This window comes from Ovis canadensis, chromosome 10 (assembly GCF_042477335.2).
Source record: "Ovis canadensis isolate MfBH-ARS-UI-01 breed Bighorn chromosome 10, ARS-UI_OviCan_v2, whole genome shotgun sequence".
NCBI classification, from domain to species: Eukaryota; Metazoa; Chordata; class Mammalia; order Artiodactyla; family Bovidae; genus Ovis; species Ovis canadensis.
In genome coordinates, this window is record NC_091254.1 from 46,819,880 (window position 1) to 46,840,967 (window position 21,088).

The 21,088-nt window shown below is 50.0% G+C and overlaps 1 long non-coding RNA gene across 1 annotated transcript; it reads left to right on the forward strand.

The window, feature by feature from the left end:
- The first annotated feature begins 1,680 nt into the window (after positions 1 to 1,680).
- LOC138446599 (uncharacterized) lies at positions 1,681 to 20,173 on the forward strand. The gene is made up of 2 exons (XR_011259457.1): positions 1,681 to 2,198; positions 19,829 to 20,173. It is a non-coding gene; the product is annotated as an uncharacterized lncRNA (long non-coding RNA).
- The last annotated feature ends 915 nt before the right edge of the window (positions 20,174 to 21,088 follow it).

The window sequence follows — 21,088 nt, forward strand, 5'->3', positions numbered from 1 at the left end:
TTCTTTAAAAAGAGAGAATGTTCAGTCCTTCCCCCCAAAGTCCACGAGCTTTGATAAGAAAATACAATAGGAAAAATACCAACCACTGTTTCTAACTTGAGCTCACAGAGCATCATTGTCATTTGGGAGCTCTACTCCAACCAGAATAGAAACAGGACCCTGTCTTCCTGTGGCCCTGAGACTCCAGCAGGGCAAGATGGTCCTCTGATGGCCTGTCTAACACTGACCCAGCATTGCGAGGGGCTCCGGGGACTAGGGAAGAAGTCAGGACAGAGGGAGAAGGGACGCCTGGCTCCCAGACCGCCCAGCACCTCACCCGTCCTTGTTAGATATAGGGAATTTGGCCCAAGACAGAGAGGTTAAGTCCAAAGTCACATGCTTTCGTTAGGTAGGTGGTGGTCCTGGCTGGGGTCAGAACCCGGCCTCATTAAGACTGCGTTATCCTAGGACGTGACAGTCGAGACGCCACTTGATGACTGGTTAAGTCTAATTAACTCCCACCTGGAATAACTGAACTTTTGTGTTGCTCATATTTGTTTCTTTGATACTGAGTGTTTGCTCAGGTAAAGTAAACTTTTTAAAGATACGGAGCAGGGTCAGAGGCCTTGCTTTTTACACAGTGATAAGTACAGAAGAGTGGCCGTGGCTTCGTGGGTTCATCTAACTAAGGAGTCAAGTTTTTGTGGATCAGATTATCCTCCCAAACTGCCTCCCTTGTGTTCAGCCCAAATGAAAAATAAGAAACAAAAAATTATTGAGTCCTGCCAAATGCTAGCCTTGCCCATTGTCCCCCTAAATTCTCATGGAAACCCAGGGGCATCATATTCGTGTGGTTACAGGTGGGGCAGCTGTGGGCTGAACAACTAGTCCAAATTCCCCCTCCTCCGGCTGAATCTGGGTGCAGAACTCAGCTGACATTTAGGCTGCATATAAGGCTTCCCTGATAGCTCAGTTGGTGAAGAATCTTCCTGCAATGCAGGAGACCCTGGTTCAATTCCTGGGTTAGGAAGATCCCCTGGAGAAGTGATAGTTTACCCACTCCAGTATTCTTGGGCTTCCCTTGTGGCTCAGCTGGTAACGGATCCTCCTGCAACGCGAGAGACCTGGGTTTGATCCCTGGGTTGGGAAGATCCCCTGGAGAAGGGAACAGCTACCAACTCCAGTATTTCTGGCCTGGAGAATTCCATGGACTATACAGTCCATGGGGTCGCAAAGAGTTGAACACGACTGAGCAGCTTTCACTTCACTTCAGCGCCTGGTAGTTAATGCCTATGTGTAGCATCTCTTGAATGAATAACCCACCTCTTATCCATCTACCCATAGCATCTGTGCTCTTGCCTCTCAACCGTATCTATTATCCTTTGTTGGAAGGTAACATATAGACCTTAGAGATTATCCTCAGGCTCAAACAGTAGGGCGACAATACAGTCAGATGGGAGCTAAAAACACCCGGTGAAGGAGAAGAATAAGCAAAACCAGTTTAACGAATCATGAAGGCCGATGGAGGTCAGGGAGTGGGAGGGGTGTTGCGCAAGTAACAGCTAACTGTTAGCTGTCACATGAGATGTCAGCTTTTTGGAGAAAACCTGCGTCCTAGAGCTGTCCTTGCCAAAGTCTCAACAGGAAGGACCAGGAAGGCTGTCAGGCCAGCAGAGCAGCACGGACGGCGTGTAGACCAGAACACCAGGGTCCTTGGGAGCCTCTCCCGCGCCTTCTCTTCTTTCCCACAAACAGCTATTGCTGTCGTTGAGTCGATAAGCCGTGTGTGATTCTTTGCGACTCCATGGACTGCAGCACGCCAGGCCCTTCCACTAACAAGACAGAGTCTAAGACAGAAAGGAGCCTAGTGAAGATTTTGAAACGTTCCCCTGGCCGAGAGCTCTTTGTGCTGCTCCGCGCCCTCCGGCACGAGTGACTTCTGTTTACAGGCTCTTGGAGGACCAGACCTTCCCACTGAGGTTTATGGCGGCATCTTTCCATCAAGCTGAGAAGTCATCAGTCAGGGAAAGCTACCTGGAGTTCCTGGCCCCAGCAGACATTCATTTCATGTCTGCCTTCCCCCTGATTCAGTTGTTTATATCCTCGGCCTCGGGAAACCTTGGAAGTTACTCCAGCTAAAAGCAGGCAATGCACTGTGCCAGCAAAATGCAGTCGGGACCTGGTGACACGGGGGATTGGCCTCGGTCCACTACCCTGGGGTAAGACTCTACATTTGTTTTGAAAGTGGGGGGATGGAGAAGGAGGTGGTGAAATCAATACCTCGCGTTTTTCCTGACTGGATGGGAGGTGTGTGCTTTCTTTTCCACCCTAGTTGTTGTTGAAGCTGTTTATTGAAAGGTTGTGCAAATATGATCAGTCGGCTCCAGGGCCATTAATAATCTGCTGGACAAAGCCGGCTCCATTCCAATTGATTTTGGATTTTTGAAAATGTCAGATTTCTTGGAACAGAGATGAAAGCCTGGGAGGCATTGGCCCCGGCGCGTGAACTCTCCCTTGCAGCCTTCCTGGGGCTCCAGCAACATAATTTCTGTGGTGTGTTTGTTAAAGCCCACATTTAGAACAAAGCCACTTGGAACGTAAACTGGTGCAGCCACTATGTATGGAGGTTCCCCAAACACTAAAAATAGTTACCATACAATCCAGCAATCCCATTCCTAGGCATATATCCAGAGAAAACCCTAATTCAAAAAGATAGTGCACCCCAGTGTTCATAGCAGCTCTATTCACAGTCAGTAAGACATGGAAACAAACTAAGTGTCCATCAGCAGAGAAATGGATAAAGAAGACGTGGTGCGTACATACAGTGGAATATTACTCAGCCACAAAAAGAATGAAATAAGGCCATTTGCAGCCACATGGACGGACCTAGAGATCATCATACTGAGTGAAGTAGGTCGGAGAAAGACAAATACCATATGATATCGTATAAAAATGAAATCCACAACATGACACAAGTGAATGCATCTACGAAACAGGCACACAGACAGAGAGAGCAGGCTTGTGGTTGTCAAGGGGGAGGGAAGGACTGGGAGTTTGGGGTTAGCAGATGCAAACTGCAGGATGGATAAACAACAAGGTCCTACCATATAACACAGGGCATTATATTCAATGTCCTATGATAAACCATAATGTAAAAAAAACATGAACAAGAACGGGTGTATGTATAGCTTAATCACTTTACTGCCCAGTAGAAATTAACACAACATTGTAAATCAACTATACTTCAATGAAATACATTTCAAAAATACACAGAATAAAGTCATTTGCAGGTGAACGGCTCCTATACAGACTGACTCGAGGGGCCGCCCATATAGAGAGAAGGGCTTCACTGACAGCCTATAGGAAGAAAAGTTAACCTTTATTTTTTTGACCACACCATGTGGCTTGCAAGATCTTAGTTCCCCAACCAGGGATTGAACCCTTTCCCTCAACAGTGAGAGCACAGCATCCTAACCACTAGACAGCCAAGGAATTCCCAGGAAAGTTATTTTTAATGGAAGCAACATGTAAAGAAATAATAAGTGAATTTAAAACTAGTCAGTTTAAAACACATGGTGATGGAACAACTCAGAACTCTAAAAGAAGTACATGTTTTAATACTCATGTTAAAGTTGAAAAAAAAACACAAAAATATAACTTGGGTTTTTTTTTTTTTAGTTGTGCTATTCTACTTAGTATTTTATTTTCAAAAATAAACCCTGGTGTTTCATGCATCTTTGAATCTACCTAGGACATTCAGTTCAGTTCAGTTCAGTTGCTCAGTCGTGTCCGACTCTTTGAGACCCCATGAATCACAGCACGCCAGGCCTCCCTGTCCATCACCATCTCCCAGAGTTCACTCAGACTCACGTTCAACGAGTCAGTGATTCCATCCAGCCATCTCATCCTCGGTCGTCCCCTTCTCCTCCTGCCTCCAATCCCTCCCAGCATCAGAGTCTTTTCCAATGAGTCAACTCTTCGTGTGAGGTGGCCAAAGTACTGGAGTTTCAGCTTTAGCATTATTCCCTCCAAAGAAATCCCAGGGCTGATCTCCTTCAGAATAGACTGGTTGGATCTCCTTGCAGTCCAAGGGACTCTCAAGAGTCTTTTCCAACACCACAGTTCAAAAGCATCAGTTCGTTGGCGCTCAGCTTTCTTTATAGTCCCACTCTCACATCCATACATGACCACTGGAAAAACCATAGCCTTGACTAGATGGACCTTTGTTGGCAAAGTAATGTCTCTGCTTTTGAATATGCTATCTAAGTTGGTCCTAACTTTTCTTCCAAGGAGTAAGTGTCTTTTAATTTCATGGCTGCAGTCACCATCTGGGGTGAAAAAACCTTCTAAATGGAAGACAAAACACTCAGGACAGTGTGGGGAAATCTGTGCCTAGTAACCATTTTAACCGTTTCTGCTTTGAATGGCTTTACCCTGGGAGAGCAACCACATCTGGCTCTTTACCAAGTCGGATTCACTTTGAAAAGCGAGTTGCAAACGGAAAAGTGTTGCATGGGCTGGCAACCTAGACTTTTTCCTCTCAGCAACTTTCATATCTCCATACTTCTTGTTGGGCTTCCCAGGTGGCCCTAGTGGTAAAGAATCCATCTGCCAATGCAGGAGATGCAAGAGCCACAGGTGCAGTACCTGGGTGGGGAAGACCCCCTGGAGAAGGAAATGGCACCCCACTCCAGTATTCTTGCCTGGAGAATCCCATGGACCAAGGAGCCTGGTGGGCTACAGTCCTTGGGGCCACAGAGTCAGACATGATTGAGCATGCACACACACGTGCTTCTTGATCAGCTCAAAATGCTATTTTAAAAAAATCATGGCCACAGGGTGGGAGCAGGGAAGGGGGGTGTTGAGGAAGCCCCAGGGCCGGTGTCAGTCATCTGCTCCAGCTTGGTCCAGTTGAGTCTAAACCCACTAGCAGTTGCCCCAACAGTTTATAAAAGTGATGTCAATTAGCCAGAAAGAGCATGGCTTTAATATATCTTGTGGTTTTATGCTGCAAAAAAATTACAAAGAAGAGAGTTCCTAGGGAACATGTTTCAGCTTCGTGGGTAAAGTAGATAAAGACTTGGGGTAACGCTGAAAATGCTAGCAAACTCCAGTTTAGGGACATGTAATTCCAGTGAGTCAGGAACACACGGGTTTTCTCTCTAAATATATTCCAGAAGGTGTCTGGGCCCTTGCTGTGACCTCATGGGGTGTGGATGCAGTGGGCAAAGGGCTAGAATGGATGTGAGAGGAAGTCATGGGGAAAACCGAATTGCAAACGAAGAACACATCTACTGGGTTGTCCCACAGGGACGCTTGCTCACAGGACTAGTTAGTAATTCTACCATCCCATCCTTTAAGGGCCCTCTCAAAGTCTTTGCCCCTGAGAGATCATCTTAAAGGAGCAGGGCCAGGAATGATCACTTTCCTCCAGGTACAGCTGTGCCATGCTCTATCTACCAGGAGGCGTAAGAAATCTGGTCCATTCTTAAACATTGATAATTCTATGATTCAGAGAAAATGTAGTGGTGTCTTAAAGTTTCATTGCCCTGCCTTTGAGAGTTGTAGACAATCACAGTGTATTGTTTTGTGTTAAAGTTAACCCAGAGACATTACAAGCTAGAAATGGGAACTCGCGAACCAGATTCTAGTACATGCCTTCCAGGAAGTGCTTCCTGGCGGGATGGGGGTGTGGCAGGCAGTTTTTCTTGGGTCTGCTTCCACCCACATCACGGATAGCAGAGGTGGAGAGGGTTAGAGAGCCGGGCTGCCCTTTGGCCACCTCTCTGGCATACCTGGCCCAATGCCTGCACTGAGGCCACCGGGGTGAGGCCACCCTGGTGCCACTGACCCTGGGGCAGAATAACGTGGCTAAATGCAATAACCTCCCTCCCTGTGTGCACTTTATTAGGGGACTGGAGACCTGACATCCCAGGACCAGGCAAGAGTCGAGGCCCAGAAGTCTCGGCCCCCAGAGAGCTACCTGCAAGGGCACCTCCACTGGCCCAGGAGGGACAGGCCAGCCCTGAAGATGGTACCAGAAGCAAATGTCAGCTCAGGATGGCGGGGGTGGGTGGGCAGCCAGGATAGACTGGGGAGAGGGGTCAAAAAGTGAAGGTGAAAGTGTTATTTGCTCAGTTGGGTCTGACTCTTTCCCACCTCATGGACTGTAACCCACCAGGCTCCTCTGTCCATGGGATTCTCCAGGCAAGAATACTAGGCTGCCATTTCCTTCTCCAGGTGATCATCCTGACCCAGGGATCGAAGCCCCAGGGAGGGACGGGAAGCTTATGATTTAACCCAGGGATTATTGGAGACGTGGGGCAGCCCTGCTCCCCACCCTTCCGAGGATGGTGCTTGCGATGGGCTGCATCACCTGCACCAAGGATGGGTCTCCCTGGGACATCTTATCAGTGACGTGCATATTCCAGAAATTGTTAAACACGAAGGACAAATTATGGACCATGGGGATCTGGAGGCCTTGGTCAGGATAGGAGCAAGGCCTCACTCTTCCACATCAGCTTCCCTGAGATTCCTGAGATTCTTGCCCCGAGGAAGGAATAACTGCCTGGAGGCAGGAGGCGATTCTTGGAGGACGACCTCACACAGGACTGAGACAAGACCCCCCATGTCTGCAGCAGGGCGTCCACACCCCCAAACAGCAGCAGTGTCGGGGAGCAGGGGAGAGTCTAACCTACAAGCTCGAAGACAGGTGGGCGGGCCAAGAGGGCCAGTGACCACGCAGCTCCAGAAAGTCCCAGCCCCCAGCGGCTCCCGAGTCAGCGTCCAACACGGCAGGGTTGCAGCAACGAAAGCAAGTGACAGGTCGTCCCTGGTAGTGCAGTGAATAAGAGTTCAGCTGCCAATGCAGGGGATGCGGGTTCAATCCCTGGTCAGGGAAGATCCCACAAACCGCGGAGCAGCTGAGCCCGTGTGAGCCTGGCACGCTTAGAGCTCGAGCTCTGCAACCAGAAGGCCCCGCGGTGAGAAGCCCAAAGTCTGCAGCCAGAGTGGTGCCTGCTTGCCGCCACTGGGGAGAGCGTCAGAGCAGCAGCAGAGACCTAGTGTGAAAAGCAAGGTGATTAAGTAACTTAAAAAAAGTGGCAAACACATCCCCTCAAAATACAAAGGCTATCTGAACTGAAAGGCTCTAGGGAGGTCAGCAGGCCAAACATGAGCCGCTTTCCCACCGTGAACCAGCATATGAATGACCCCTGAGGCTTTAGGGCCAGCCTCATCCAGTTCTCCCCCGCAGCCCAGGTTGACCGGCCCGATCCCTGCACTTCACTTCTTGGGGGACAGCGACACTTGCTGGCCATCATGGTTACTAGGCGCCAGCACTCGGAAATTAAATAGCCTCTTTCCTCCTCATGTGAAAGCTCTGTGTGAGAGTGATGTCAATGTGAGCATGACAGAGACTACACCCTGCTCCACCCTCCGAGGGGCACCTTCAGTCTCCTAAGCAGCAAACATATCTTAAGGAGTGTCCATGTCAAAGTATCCTTCCCCCTTCACCCTGCACCGAGGGTGGGAGAGTCTGGGCTTGTGAGTGCGCACACACACAACTCGATGTTAGAGACAAGCAAGGCACAGTGATGGCGCCTGGAAAGGTTATCAAAAAGGGATATAAGGAACTTTCCTGGTGTTCCAGTGGTTAAGACTCTGAGCTCCCACTGCAGGGGCCGAGGGTTCGATTCTGGGTCAGGGAACTAAGATCCCACACACCAAGTGGTGTGGGGCCCCCCCAAAAAAATTTGAATGAGTCTCTTCCCAGCGGAGCCAAGACCCAGCTGCAGGCCCAGGCCACCTGCTTGGTGAATTAATGAGGGTGTCAGTGATCTCTTCAGACATGGGTCAATCCACACATGCAGAGACCTCACTGCTTCCCAGCTCACCGGTTAAAGAAGGGCCCACGTGTCTTTGTCATTCCTCTCTTCCCTGCTCCTTGCCTCAGGGCGGGCTGCAGAGCTGGCAGAGGAGCCCAGCTGTGAAACATGAGTTCATGAGTTCATTCAGGAAATAGTCATGGAGTGTGTCTACAGTCCAGCCACCATACGCTGCGAGAAAAGCAGAGAACACGACGAGTACTGCAAACGTGAAATACGAAGGTTGCTCATGTTGCAGGTGGGAGAGAGACCAACAAGAAATAAGGGACAAAGGTGCTTCCTGAAGTCACGAGGGAGGGGACACCTTGCTGACGGTTTTACTCCGAGGGTGCAATGCGAAGGACCCCTTAGACTGGTGGCGTGTGGATGCATTCATGAGAATGCACCTGAGGAGCCAGCCAGGAAGGGGAGGACCGTTCCTGGCAGGGGCCGGCAGGGACACAGCCCTGCGAGGGGACCGAGGGGGCGCCGGAGGAGGGAGAGGTGCATCCAGGACGGAAGGCTGCCTGGGCAGCTGTCGTCACGGACAGCGACGTTTTATCCTACAGAAGGGGGCACTTCCCTACAGTCCAGGAGAGAACAGGTGTATCAGAGTCATGTTGCCGAAGTGGCATTTCCTCTTCAGAAAAGAATGTTTTGCCCAAGATGAAAAACAGGAATGAATATAGATTTCCCAGGTGCAATGGCTTACTGTAGAGGAAGTAAATTAGATACTGTGTTTGGTTTTCAAATCACAGGCAGATTTTTATTAGTAAGCGGAGAGGGACAATCTGGCTTCAGCAAGATAGGTGATCACCACGTGCTGACTGCACCGCCAGGTGGGGCTATGGACTCAGAAGTGGGGCCTGGTCCAGCCGGCGGTCGGGAACCTGGGCCCATCTTTCCCAGAGGGAGGTGAGCTGCCTTCCTTCTCAAATGTCACAACAGATGTCTGCTTTGCTTTCTTTTCGCAGAACCTGAGCTCTTTCCTCCCCCTTTCATATTATCTTGTGTGCCAAGATCTCCTACACCCCAGCATTTGGTCACTGGGCCAGCACGTCCCTGTGGGGAAGAGGGGAAGGACCATAAGTTCAGGGAGTTCGGCCCTGATGATGCTCCTAACCAGAGCCTGCATGTCTGAGGTGTGAGCCTGGGGCACAAACTCCGTGATGGACTGATTTGTGATTCTCTAGGGATCACTTACTCATTGGGAGGATGGATACTGAAGCTGAAGCTCCAAAACATTGGCCACCTTATGTGAAGAACTGACTCTTTGGAAAAGCCGCTGATGCTGGGAAAGATTGAAGGCAGGAGGAGAAGGGGATGACAAGATGAGATGGTTGGATGGCATCACTGACTCAATGGACATGAGTTTGAGCAAGCTCTGGCAGATGGTGGACAGAGAAGGCTGGCGTCCATGGGATCACAAAGTCAGACTCAGCTAAGTGACTACACAATAACAGGGATAACTTAGGAGATGGAGGAGAAGCAGGGGTCGTCTGAGTCCTTAACAAGCCTAGGGCAGTGCCAGCTGAGCCAACGTCACAGACTCCGAGAGGATGGCCCGCTCCTGGCCCCGATGTAGACAAGGAGCCTGAGGCTCGAGTCGGTCATCCAAGTCACAGACTGGCGCCTGACACTGACCGCACAGCCAGAAGATTTGCTCCCTGTGAAGTCAAGGGCCAACGGCGCCTTCTAGATGAGCACAAGCGAGGATGCTATTAAGTCAGCTGCTACTTTCCTCTAGTTTGGAAAAGAAAGATGAATTCGGTTCCAGACAAACTTGGGTTTGGTTTGGCAGGAGGCAAGCTTTTGTTCCCTGGAGTGTTTTAGGAAGTTTCATAAGAGGTTAAGTGTGAAGAACGGATAGGGGCAGGGGCAGGCAGGAGGGAGGCCCAGCCTGGACCAGGGCCTGGATGCAGGACTGGACGTGGGACAGCTCCGCAAGGCCCTCCCCAGCACAGCAAGCAGGAGGCCCGGGGAAATGCCAATAGCCAGCAATCTTCTGTCACAGGCATCCTGAAGTCATCTGCCCTGCCACATCCTGCTGTTTTGGGATCTGTGGCCTCTGAGGCTTTGAGTTTTCCACCTGGGCTGGCAATTACAGAGAACTGCTCTGGTTAAAGGAGAGGCTAGCTGGGCAAAGAGGGTAGGAATTCTGCTCAGCAGTGGGCGGGTCTCAGACAGTAGATAGCCTTGGGCACCAATCAAGACACTGGGGCTTCAGAAACAGACTCACAGGTACCAAAGGGGAAAGGGGTGGGGGAATAAATTAGAAGTGTAGGATTAACAGATACAGACTACTCTACATAAAATAGATAAGCAGGGACTTCTGTGGTGGTCCAGATGCTTAGGTTCTGAACTCCCAATGCAGGGGACTTGAGTCTGATCCCTGGTCAGGGAACTAGATCCCACATGGGGCAACTAAAAGAAGATCCTATATGCTGCAACTAAGACTTGGCACAGTCAAATAAATAAATATTTTTTAAGTAATAAAAAACAAAATAAGCAATAAGGATTTAGTGTATAAAACAGGGAAATATATTCAATTTCTTATAATAACCTATAATGGAAAATAATCTAATATACATTTACGTACAAAACTGATTCACTTTGCTCTACACCTGAAAGTAACAGAATATTGTAAATCAACTGTGTGTGTGTGTGTGTGTGTGTGTGTGTGCTCAGCCTCTTCCGTTGTGTCTGACCCTTTACAACCTCAGGGACTGTAGCCTGCCAGGCTCCTCTGTCCATGGGATTCTCCAGGCAAGAATCCCGGAGTGAGCTGCCATTTCCTTCTCCAGGGCTTCTTCCCACCCAAGGATCGAAACTGGGTCTCCTGCGTTTCCTACATTGGCAGGTGGAGTCTTTACCAGCTGAGCCATCAGGGAAACCCAAATCAAATATACTTCATTAAAACAAAGAGAGGCACTGGGGTTTTCATCCTAAGCCATGAAAGGGCTGGTACAGGGGAATAACATGGGTTTTCAGAAAAATAATCCAGGGGCAGATTTAGGATTGATCCGCAGACTGGAAGCTGGGTGGTCAGAAAGATTATGGGATGAGTTGATCTCTTGTGATTTCTTGTTTGCAGCTCCCTCAGACTAGGATGTCCCTTCCTGCCCTGCCTCCCCACAGCTCACCACCTGGGAACACGCCCCTTCATTCCAACAATCCAGCTAAGGCTCTTCTCTCTGGAAACCTCCACACCCCAGCTCCCAGGCATGGCATCTCCAAACATAACCCACAGAACTGAGCTTGTATAACAGCGCTCTGTAGAATGGTAACAGCTTGAAGACAGGGGGTGTGTTTTCTCCATTTTTATAACCAGTGCTCAGCTCTGCTCATGACAGACTGTGATGCTGAAAAAATGATGAGGGACGAACCGGGAGGAGCTGGGTGATTGAAGGGATGAATGCGCTCCTTGGAGACAAGCCCCGGCAGAGCGACCCAGGACGTTTGGGTGAGGACTCGGGTGCGTACAGGGTGCCCTCTTCCCCTTCTGACCATCCTCCCAATCTTGGTGGAGCCCCTCTCTGTGTGGACGGGTCTTGTGGGCAGGAACGCTGTGGTGGGGAGTGGGTAGAATTGTTGAGAGAGAGCGTGTGTGTGTCTGGCTGCTTGCTGCCCAAAAGCCAATAAACAGGCCAGCCTGGTGGAAAAGAAAGCTTGCTTTACTTCAGATGTCAGCAACTGGGGGCCCTGCGGGGAGCTGACATCTGTCCAAAGACCGACTCTCCCCACCGCCAACAAGCAGAGGGTAAGAGCTTTTATAGACGTGGTGTTGGGGTGGGGGGCTACGTGCAGAAACAAGCACAGCCATCTCTGACAGTCATCTTCCATTGCTCATCAGTGGTCTGTCCAGCATCGCCTTGGTTGTTTCAGGTACAGTTAATCTTCAGCTCAGGGGTCCATTTGTTCTGATTTCTTTGCAGCCAATTCTTGGAATTGTGGCAGCTCTTATCATGGGTACAGTCTGCTCATCAAATAGTTAACTTCACCTGGGCTTTTAGTGTCTATAAGACAGCTCACAGGATATGGCTCAGAATATTATCTATAGCCCTTGAGAAAGAGCTAAAAGTCCTTGACTATTCTTAATGACTATATTATTATTATTTAGTCTTCTTAGACTGCTTTCCTTTGTTTCCACAGTTCTCACCTCTCTGATGAAACTTACTCTCTGACTAAAGATAGACAAAAGGCAGGCAGAGGTCATGGTTGCAGGGCAAGGACTGTAGGGTCCCGCTCCATCTCAGAATGCCGAACCCACCCAGGGCATTTCAGCTGCCCTCGAGGCCACGCCTTCCTCAGGACCCAGGGCTGCGGGTGCATCTTGACGAACGCGTCTCTTTTGTATCACCTTTGTGCCACAGGCCATGTGAGTTTTCTACCTCTGGACTTCGTTGTCGCTGCTGTTTACTCAGCTGTGTCCTACTCTTTGAGACCGCATGGCCTATAGCCTGCAAGCCTCCTCAGTCTAGGATTTCCCAAATGGAATGGGTTGCCGTTTTCTTCTCCAAGATAGCGATGGAATCCTCATCTCCTGCACTGCCGAGTCTTTACCTCTGAGCCACCGCGGAAGGTGATTAGAGGTAGACAAATATAAATCACCATTTGTACATTATATCAAACGTGCTTCTTATGTAAGCCCTCATTTGACGCCTTGTCACTTTTATGTTACTGGCTTGTCACATGCCTGACCGTTCTCCACCAGTGACACCAGTCTGCGTCGGCTAGTACCTGTGCTCTGCTCAGTGGATGCTCCCTGAGCCCTGGAAAATGCAGTCCACGTATGCGTGCTTTCCTTCTCTGGGAAGAAGCAGAGCACCCCAAAGGAGAAAGCTCACAATCGGAAGTGTTCCTAATGAGCACAGACACATGGCTGTTTCTCTGGTTGGCCAGCTTGGAAGCCGCCTGGTTCGGGAGAGGTCAGATGGCAGACTGGTCAAGCCCTACCCCCTGGCTCTGCTCGTCGTTGACTGTGTCACCTTGGGTAGCTCACTTGACCCCTCTGAGCCTCCGCATGCCCTTCTGTCAGGCCACGTCAGGGTCACGCCTGCACAGAGACAGTGTGGGCAAAGCACCACTACAGGAGCTGTTAGCCTCCTTCTAAGCCCGCCTCTCCAGCCCTGCCTCTGGAGCTTGGTCCACAGCCAGGGAGAGGCCCTTCTGGTTGCCGCAGAATAAGGACTGAACAGAACTACGTGTGACCAGGTCTCCCTCCACTCAGCCTCTCAAGTGGGACACAAGGAGGTTCTCAGCAGATCTGCTAAGTGGCTTCTTAGATGATGACCCAGCGTGAATCACCGTGTCTGGGACAATCCTGCAGTGACTCCAGCTTTCCTCCGACCTCCCAGGCTCTGCAGGGGCGCGAGAGACCTCTCCATGATATTGTCCTTAAAAGGCCTGAGTCGTGCCTCCCAAATCCACGTCTTGCCAGAGACACGTCTATCCTCCTAAACCCCAATGACCTTGTTTGGGGTTTCAGGCAGAACAATGTGGAGGAGACAGGATGCCAACCGGCCATGTGGTGTCACGGCGCTGAGCATGGGGAACGTGAGAACCCAAGGACGCGGTAAATATTTACTGAACGTGTTACTCTGAAGGCACAGCCCTTGACTGTGGCCCTCTCTGGGAAAAAAATTCACGAATTCCCCAGCCAGCAAGTCCGCTTGTGTTTATTATCATCTGTGTACTTTTTAACCAAGATGGGTTGTGGTTTCCTTTTGTGGTGGGTAATGCTAGCAACCCAGTGACTTTGGAATCACTCCATTTGGCAGAATAGCATCAGTTGGGTTTTGGCTTCTTTTGTTGTTGTTGTTGTTTAGCTGGTCAGTCATGTCTGACTCTCTGGGACACCATGGACTGTAGCCCACCAGGCTCCTCTGTCCATGGGATTTCCCGGGCAAGAACGCTGGAGTGGGTTGTCATGCCCTCCTCCAGGGATCTTCCCAACCCAAGGGATTCAACCCATATCTCCTGTGACTCCTGCATTGGCAAGTGGATTCTTTACCACTGAGATACCTGGGAAGCCCTTTGACGTCTCTGCCACCTGACAATTCACCCAAGCAACTATTTTACCACCTCTGGGTGCAATACCTGAAGCTGCGCACTCATTACTAAAATTCTTCCTTCATTCCCCATTTCCATGCGAGGGAGGAGCCTGGCGTGCCCCTTCCTTGGCACGTGAGATTGATGCCCTATCTTGCCTTGCTGGCTGCAAAGATCTTTCCTCTGACCGAGACTGTGCCCCCAGGACACACAACAGGGCGGCTGGCAGCGTCAGCTTCATGGACTCTTCCTACTCACCCTGTGCAGTGCACTGGGCACACAAGTGCTCTGCACTTGTTCACACCGAGGGTGAACAAAAGAAAGGCAGTGCTGGCCTCGTGGGGTGCCCAGGCTAATGGGGGACAGTTGTAACCCAGCGTGGTGCCCTGATCTGGATGAAGCACAAGCTGGACTCAAGATTGTCAGCAGAAGTAGCAACAACCTCGGATATGTTGATGACACCACCCTTGTGGCAGAAAAGTGAAGAGGAACTAAAGAGCCTCTTGATGAAAGTGAAAGAGGAGAGTGAAAAAGTTGGCTTAAAACTCAACATGCAGAAAACTAAGATCATGGCATCCAGTCCCATCACTTCATGAAAAATAGATGGGGAAACAATGGAAACAGTGACAAACTTTATTTTCTTGGGCTCTAAAATCACTGCAGATGCTGACTGCAGCCATGAAATTAAGACACTTGCTCCTTGGAAGAAAAGTTATAACAAATGTAGTGCATTAAAATGCAGAGATGTCACTTTGCCAACAAAGGTCTGTATATTCAAAGCTTTGGTTTTTCCAATAGTCATGTACAGATATGAGTTGGACCACAAAGAAGGCTGAGCACCGATGAACTATGCTTTTGCTTTTGAACTATGGTGTTGGAGAAGACTCTTGAGAGTCCCTTGGACTACAAGGAGATCAAACCAGTCAATCCTAAAGGAAATCAACCCTGAATATTCACTGGAAGGATTGATGCTGAGGCTGAAGCTCCAATACTTTGGCCACCTGATGGGAAGAGCCGACTCATTGGAAAAGACCCTGATGCTGGGAAAGATTGAGGGTAAAAAGGAAAGGGGGCAACAGAGGATGAGATGGTTGGATGGCATCACTGACTCAATGGACACGATCTCGAGCAAACTCTGAGAGATAGTGGAGGACAGAGGAGACTGGTGTGCTGCAGTCCATGTGGTCACAAAGAGTCGGACATGACTTAGTCACTGACCAACAACACGGTGTCCTGACAGGGAGCATAGGGCACTCTATCTTAGGGTGCTGGGCACCCCTGGAATCAGGGAAAGCTTCCTGGAAGCTCTCTGCCCTGGCCCCAAGCTTGAGCAGCAGCCCTTGAACCTTGAGGGTGCCCCTCCTCAAAGTGCTCCCCCTCAAAGCTCTCCCCCCTGCAAAGAGACTGTGGGGTCTTGCAGGCAAGCCGACAGCCCTCCGTCTGGGCCCCCTGTGGAGGCTCCACCTGGGGAGGCCGAACACCCACAAGGTGCCCAACATGGTGCCTGCCCCAGAGCAAGTCAGCAAAGTGAAACTGTTTTCACTAAAGGACTTTGATCAGAAAATAATGGGCTGCATGCTGAAGCTGTGGTCACTTGCTCACCATCCCACGGTCCATGTGGGGGAGCTGGGAGTTTGGGAGAGACAAGGGTGGAGCGAAAGGAGCCACATGACAGGGACCCGGAGACAGCGGACACCCTCCCCTTGTGGACAACGGGATTCTCATAAAGGATTAGGATCCTTCCTTGCCCATGGTCATTTCTTGCGGTTTTACTTTTATGATAGAATAGCAATGGCTTGCCTTTCCTGTGGCAGGAAGTTTGTTTTTCTTTGCCTCTTATCTCTCTCGTTCGCGTCTCACTTTTCCTGTCCTCCAACCCCCTCTCCTTGTTCACTTGAAATTAAATGGAATGAAAAGAGGCATCTTGATCCACCAGCTCTGAGCAAAGGGAAATTTTCATCTCTTCAATTGCTCCTAATTTTTCATTTCCTTTCTCTCTTCCCCATCTCGAAAATAATTGCTGCATGAGTCATTTTCCCTAGATGAGAACTGAAAGTGGCCAGGCTGTCAGCAGTGACTGAACTTTCTGCTCCAGAATCTTCATGGTGGGTGAACTTTGATGGAGCGGTCCTGACCGTGGCCGAGTCCCTACAACAGGAGGGGCAGTGGGTGCACGGAGCAGTGCTCCTTCGTCAGCACGTAGTCGTGTCATTATTGTTTTTATATTTAATATTTATGACCTGCTCAAAGTATACGTGGGGCTTCTCTGGTGGCTTAGATGGTAAAGAATCTGTCTGCAATGCAGGAGACCTGGGTTCAATCCCTGGGTTGGAAGATCCCCTGGAGGAGGAAATGGCAACCCACTCCAGTATTCTTGCCTGGAGAATTCCATGGACAGAGGAGCCTGGCAGGCTACAGTCCATGGGGTTGCAAAGAATCAGACACGAGTGACCGACCAACAGTTTCACTACAGCATGAAGAGTGAAAATGAAAGTTAGTCGCACAGTGTGTCTGACTCTGCGATCCCGAAGATCACTACAGTATATTTGGGGTTAAAGTGGAGCCATAAAAGTTCAAAGTCAATAATGACAATAATCCCTTATATTTGTCATCAATAGTTTATGATGTGGCTTCACACACATTTGCAGATTGCGAAGTTTAGTGACTTGATCAAGTGGCAGAGCCAAGAATAGAACTCCCCTCCCTGGAAGCAGCTCCCAGCTTCCTACGCGCAGGTGGGTGCCGCAGAGGGACTCGCTGGACTGGGGGAAGGTGGAGCAGGAAGACAAGGGAGCCGGGAGGAAGAAGTGGACTGCAGAATTCCGAAACAAGAGTGGCTGGGACTTCCCTGATGGTCCGGTGGTTAAGAATCCACCTTCTAATTAATGCAAGAGACATGGTTTTGATACCTGGTCGGGGAACTAAAATCCTACACGCCACAAGGCAGCTAAATCAGAGCACCACTAGAGAGACGCCCCTACACTGCAATGGAAGATCCTGCATGCCGCAGCTAAGGGCCAATGCGGCCAAATAAATAGTATTAAATTAAAAAAAGAGTTTCTGGCCCTGAACATTCCATCGGCATGGCCTCAGTGCCCACTCCTCCTCACCCCCAGGTCCCCACTGCCCCATGCACTAAGGAGAGGTCTGCCTCAGAGCCCCAGAAATGCCTCTGCAACACTGACCCAGCCCAGCCTCGGATGCTGAGCCAAATGCTTCCAGCCTCCTCGGCTCTGCCTTCCCTTTGCACTGTAACTGCTCGATCTCACCTGCCAGGCTGTGCATGGCCATGATGCCCTCAAGAGATGCTCTCACCTGCTGACCCTGGTCAGTGCTTCCCTATTAGCTCTCCTTTCCTAAAACCAGGACTTTGGAGAGAAGTGCAGAAACCCAGGTCTGAGCCGTAAGGGATGGTCTCAAAGCCAGCTTCCCTCTGATCACTGGTACTTTCATTACAAAATGGAGGGGCTCTTGGATTTGTTTGAGGTGAGGAGGAGCGTGTGGGCCAGGAGTGCACCTGAATTCTTAGACGGTTGCTGTTTGGTCAATTGAGGAAGCCAAGGAAGGCAGGTGGATGTGATGGAGGAGGGTATATGGGAGACCACCATTCCCAGAATCCTTGCAGCAAAGACTAGATGTGGGCCATGTGGGGAGCATGAGGAGCAGGCTGCATTGCTGCTGCCCACCAAGCCTGTCTGTGAGCACACCTACCCAGGTGATGGGCTTTTTTTTTGCATCAGAACGAGCCCCTTCCCATGTCTGTTCACTAGCCCACGGATGTCCAGAGGCAGGGCGCCAGGTAGCAATTTTGATGCTCTCGTGTGATTCAGGACCTAGACAGATGATTGTGAAGCGGGAGGCTTCCATTTATAACCCGTTACCTTAAATGTTGCCTTAATTCTATAGGCCATTTAATACCCTTTGCCAAATCCCTGTCTGATGAAACTCACTGAGAGGACTCTGTCCTCTGCAAGTCAACTCTGCCCATGCAGGATGTGAAGACTTCCAAAGTCACGGGTGCGTGGCATTGCAAAGAAGAAACTTCTAGATTAAAGAAGCAAAACAGACATAACTAAATGCAAGCTCTTGTCCTGGAGTGAGAGAAATGCTAGAAAGCTCACTCTTGGTCAACTGACAATTTGAAAATGAACAGTGGCTTAAGTTAAAATTGCAAGTCTATGAAAATTCATGCACTTGATGACTTTGCTTATGTAAAAGAATATCCCTGTTCTTAGAAAATACACACTGAAGTATTTAGGAATAAAGGTTCTCAGTGGATGTAACTTACTCCCAAATGGTTCAGAAAATTGAGCTGTGGGGAGAGGGAGAGAGAGTGATAGAGCAGTGGAGCAGATGAGTTAAAATGTTAACAGGTGAATCCAGGGGAAGGGTTTATTACTTTTCCTTTTATATTCTTGGTTTTTAAAAAAATATTTTTTTATTTTTGGCTACATCAAGTCTTAGTTGCTGCCCACAGGCTCCGGAGTATGCAGGCTTCGTTGTCCTGAAACATGTGAGATCTTAGTTCCCCAGCCAGGGATGGAACCTGAATCCCATGCATTGGTAGGCAAAGTCTAAACAACTAGACCACTGGGGAAGTCCCCTTCTTTTACTATTCTTGTTTTTAAGGAGACGGTCACTCCTAGGGCCACAAGTGCTTCTTAAACCAGGGCCCTCAGCATCTCTCTTTCCCCAGCCCCGGCCCTGAATGTCCCTCCTGCCACGTCCTCTTAGCGAGTCACTCCACCTCCCTGGGCTGGACCGGTGATGGACGGTCCCTTCGCTCCCAGCCATCCCGTGTCCTCTGCCCCAGGCTTGCTGTGAGTCCCAGATGTGTCCTCACAGAGCAGATGGGATGCCCCCAACCAAGCTCCCCAGGGCCTGGAGTAAGGATTATGTTTTCCTTCATTCCCTCCGCCTTTCCTGTTTGCTTGCAGCTGTCAGAGCCACTCTCCTCCACTTAGCCAGGGAAACTGAGGTTATTGCATTGCCGTTTTATAGTGAGTGAAGGAATTAGATTCTAATAGGGTTTGTGTAGGAAATGAGTTTCTTAAGTACCAGGCTGAGCAGTTCCATATTGTAACTGAGGGAAAAGGAGCCTGAAAAATCATTAAACTCTCTTCTTAGGTAAAAAAGATGAACCACAAGAGAAGGGCCATCCACTGACTCAGTCTGCAAAATTTCCAGCACCTGGGGGAGCTTCAGGTCCCTCCTGACATGTAGAGAGAGGAAGTAAACACTTGTAACAATCTTTAGCAGCTGTAGGTTTCTCAGAGACTGCTGGCTGCTCCTCCACGGAGCTATAATCCTTACATCTGACTCCTAGACTATCCGCTCAGGTATTTTCACAAGTACCCCAAATTCAACTTACCCCAAACGTAATGTATCATCCCTTCCAACCCACTCCCCTGCTACCCACCCACCCGGCCCCTGGCTGGAAACCTAGGAGTCACTGGATATTCCAGACAGTTCCCTGGCCTTCATTAAGTGCAGCATCAGTTGCAGATGCCCTGCGGTCTAACCTTGAGGTATAACCTTGAGGTTTAACCTTGGGGTCCACCACCCTGGGATCTAAATCTGGAGTCTACTCTGGGGTCCAACCCTGGGGCCTAACCTTGGGGTCTACCACCCTGGTATGTAACACTGGAGTCTACCACCCTGGGGTGCAACCCTGGAATCTACTCTGGGGTCCAACCCTGGGGTCTAACCTAGAGGTCTACCACCCTGGGGTCTAACCCTGGGGGCCACCCCTCGGGATGCCATGATGCCCCCTTGGTCCTCTACTCTCCAGCTAGCATTCCGACCCTCAGCACTTCTCGCCTGGATCACAGAGTAGCCTCCTCACTCCTTGTCCTCTTTAGTCCAGTTCCTCTGCAGACAACCCTCTCTCCTGCTACTTTTATTTTTCATGTTTTTTAATATCTCATCTACAGGTTAGACAAAGAACACTAGAGTCACCAGCGCCCAGATGAAGAGAGAGAAGAGAGAAGGCTGCCGTTTCCTTAGAGGAGCCGTGCAGCCCCCACCCCATGCATCCTCCTGCTTCTACCCAGGAGGGAACCACGACCCTGACCCTGAGAGGGCTTTCACGTTTCTACACACAATCCAGAGTCAGATCCCGGAGTCCCACGCGACAGACCCAGCTGAGACTGTATGAATACTCTAGGTTAATTAGGGGAGGGCTGACATCTTTAAAGCATGGAGTCTTCAGTCCGTGTACACTGTCTGTGTCTGTCCTCCTTTCATGCTCAATACAGATCTGTATTGAAGTCTCATAAGTATTTGGTTATTTTCCCCCAAGTTGTTTGTTGCTGTTTTACCAAAAGGCCGGTGGTTTTAGGTTGATCTTGGATCCAGAAACCCCTAACTTATCTGCAGAACCTACTACAAAGCTTTTGAACAGTGTCACCAAAAGCGTGTTACTTTGTGGACAGGCGTTCACACAACAGTTTTGGGTTCTGAGTTCAAACACCCTGAGAGGGAGCATGCTGGTGTTTCTGGGGGTTAGACACCCCTGACCTGGTGAGGGGCAGCCCTGTGTGGGGAGTGATCACCCAGGTGAAGCAGGGTTCTCTGAGCCCCTCTCTGGGTCTGCACTGAGCTGGGTCCTGGGGGACCAGCCCCGCTCTTCGGGGTCTCCTTCCAGCCTGGTGGAAGCTAGAATTACTTACTCTCTGCCAGACTACAGGGGTTTCTCTTCTGAGCACAGCGAGTGCCCACAGCTTCCCTGCTTTTCCCCTGGAACCACCCCTGGGTTCCCTTCTTCCCTATTCCTCTGGTGTCCTTTCCGTGTCTGGCTCTTCCTCTCCACAGTAGCTCCCAGATCACAGAGCCACTGAGGGAGCGGGCAGCTCACCCTCGCCCACCCAGCTTCTGGTGAAGTGATTGCTGGGTGCAGCTGCATTCCAGACGGTTCTAAGGGAACCTGGCACCCAGAGTCCTCATGGGAGGGACTGACCAGGCTCTGCTAGACTCTGGCGATCATGTCCTTGCTCACCTCCTCCCCACCTTGCTATCCAGCCTCCCCGGTAGCCGCTCCTCCAAAAACTACTTGTCTCTCTATCTCTTCCTTCTGTTTCCCTTTTTAGTGAGACTATTTGGCCCAATCTGTGTCTTCACCAGACACCCAAGTAAGTAGGAATCTCTAGGCACATGATTTAGTGTCCAACTGTGAAAGCAAGGTGCCCTCCCCA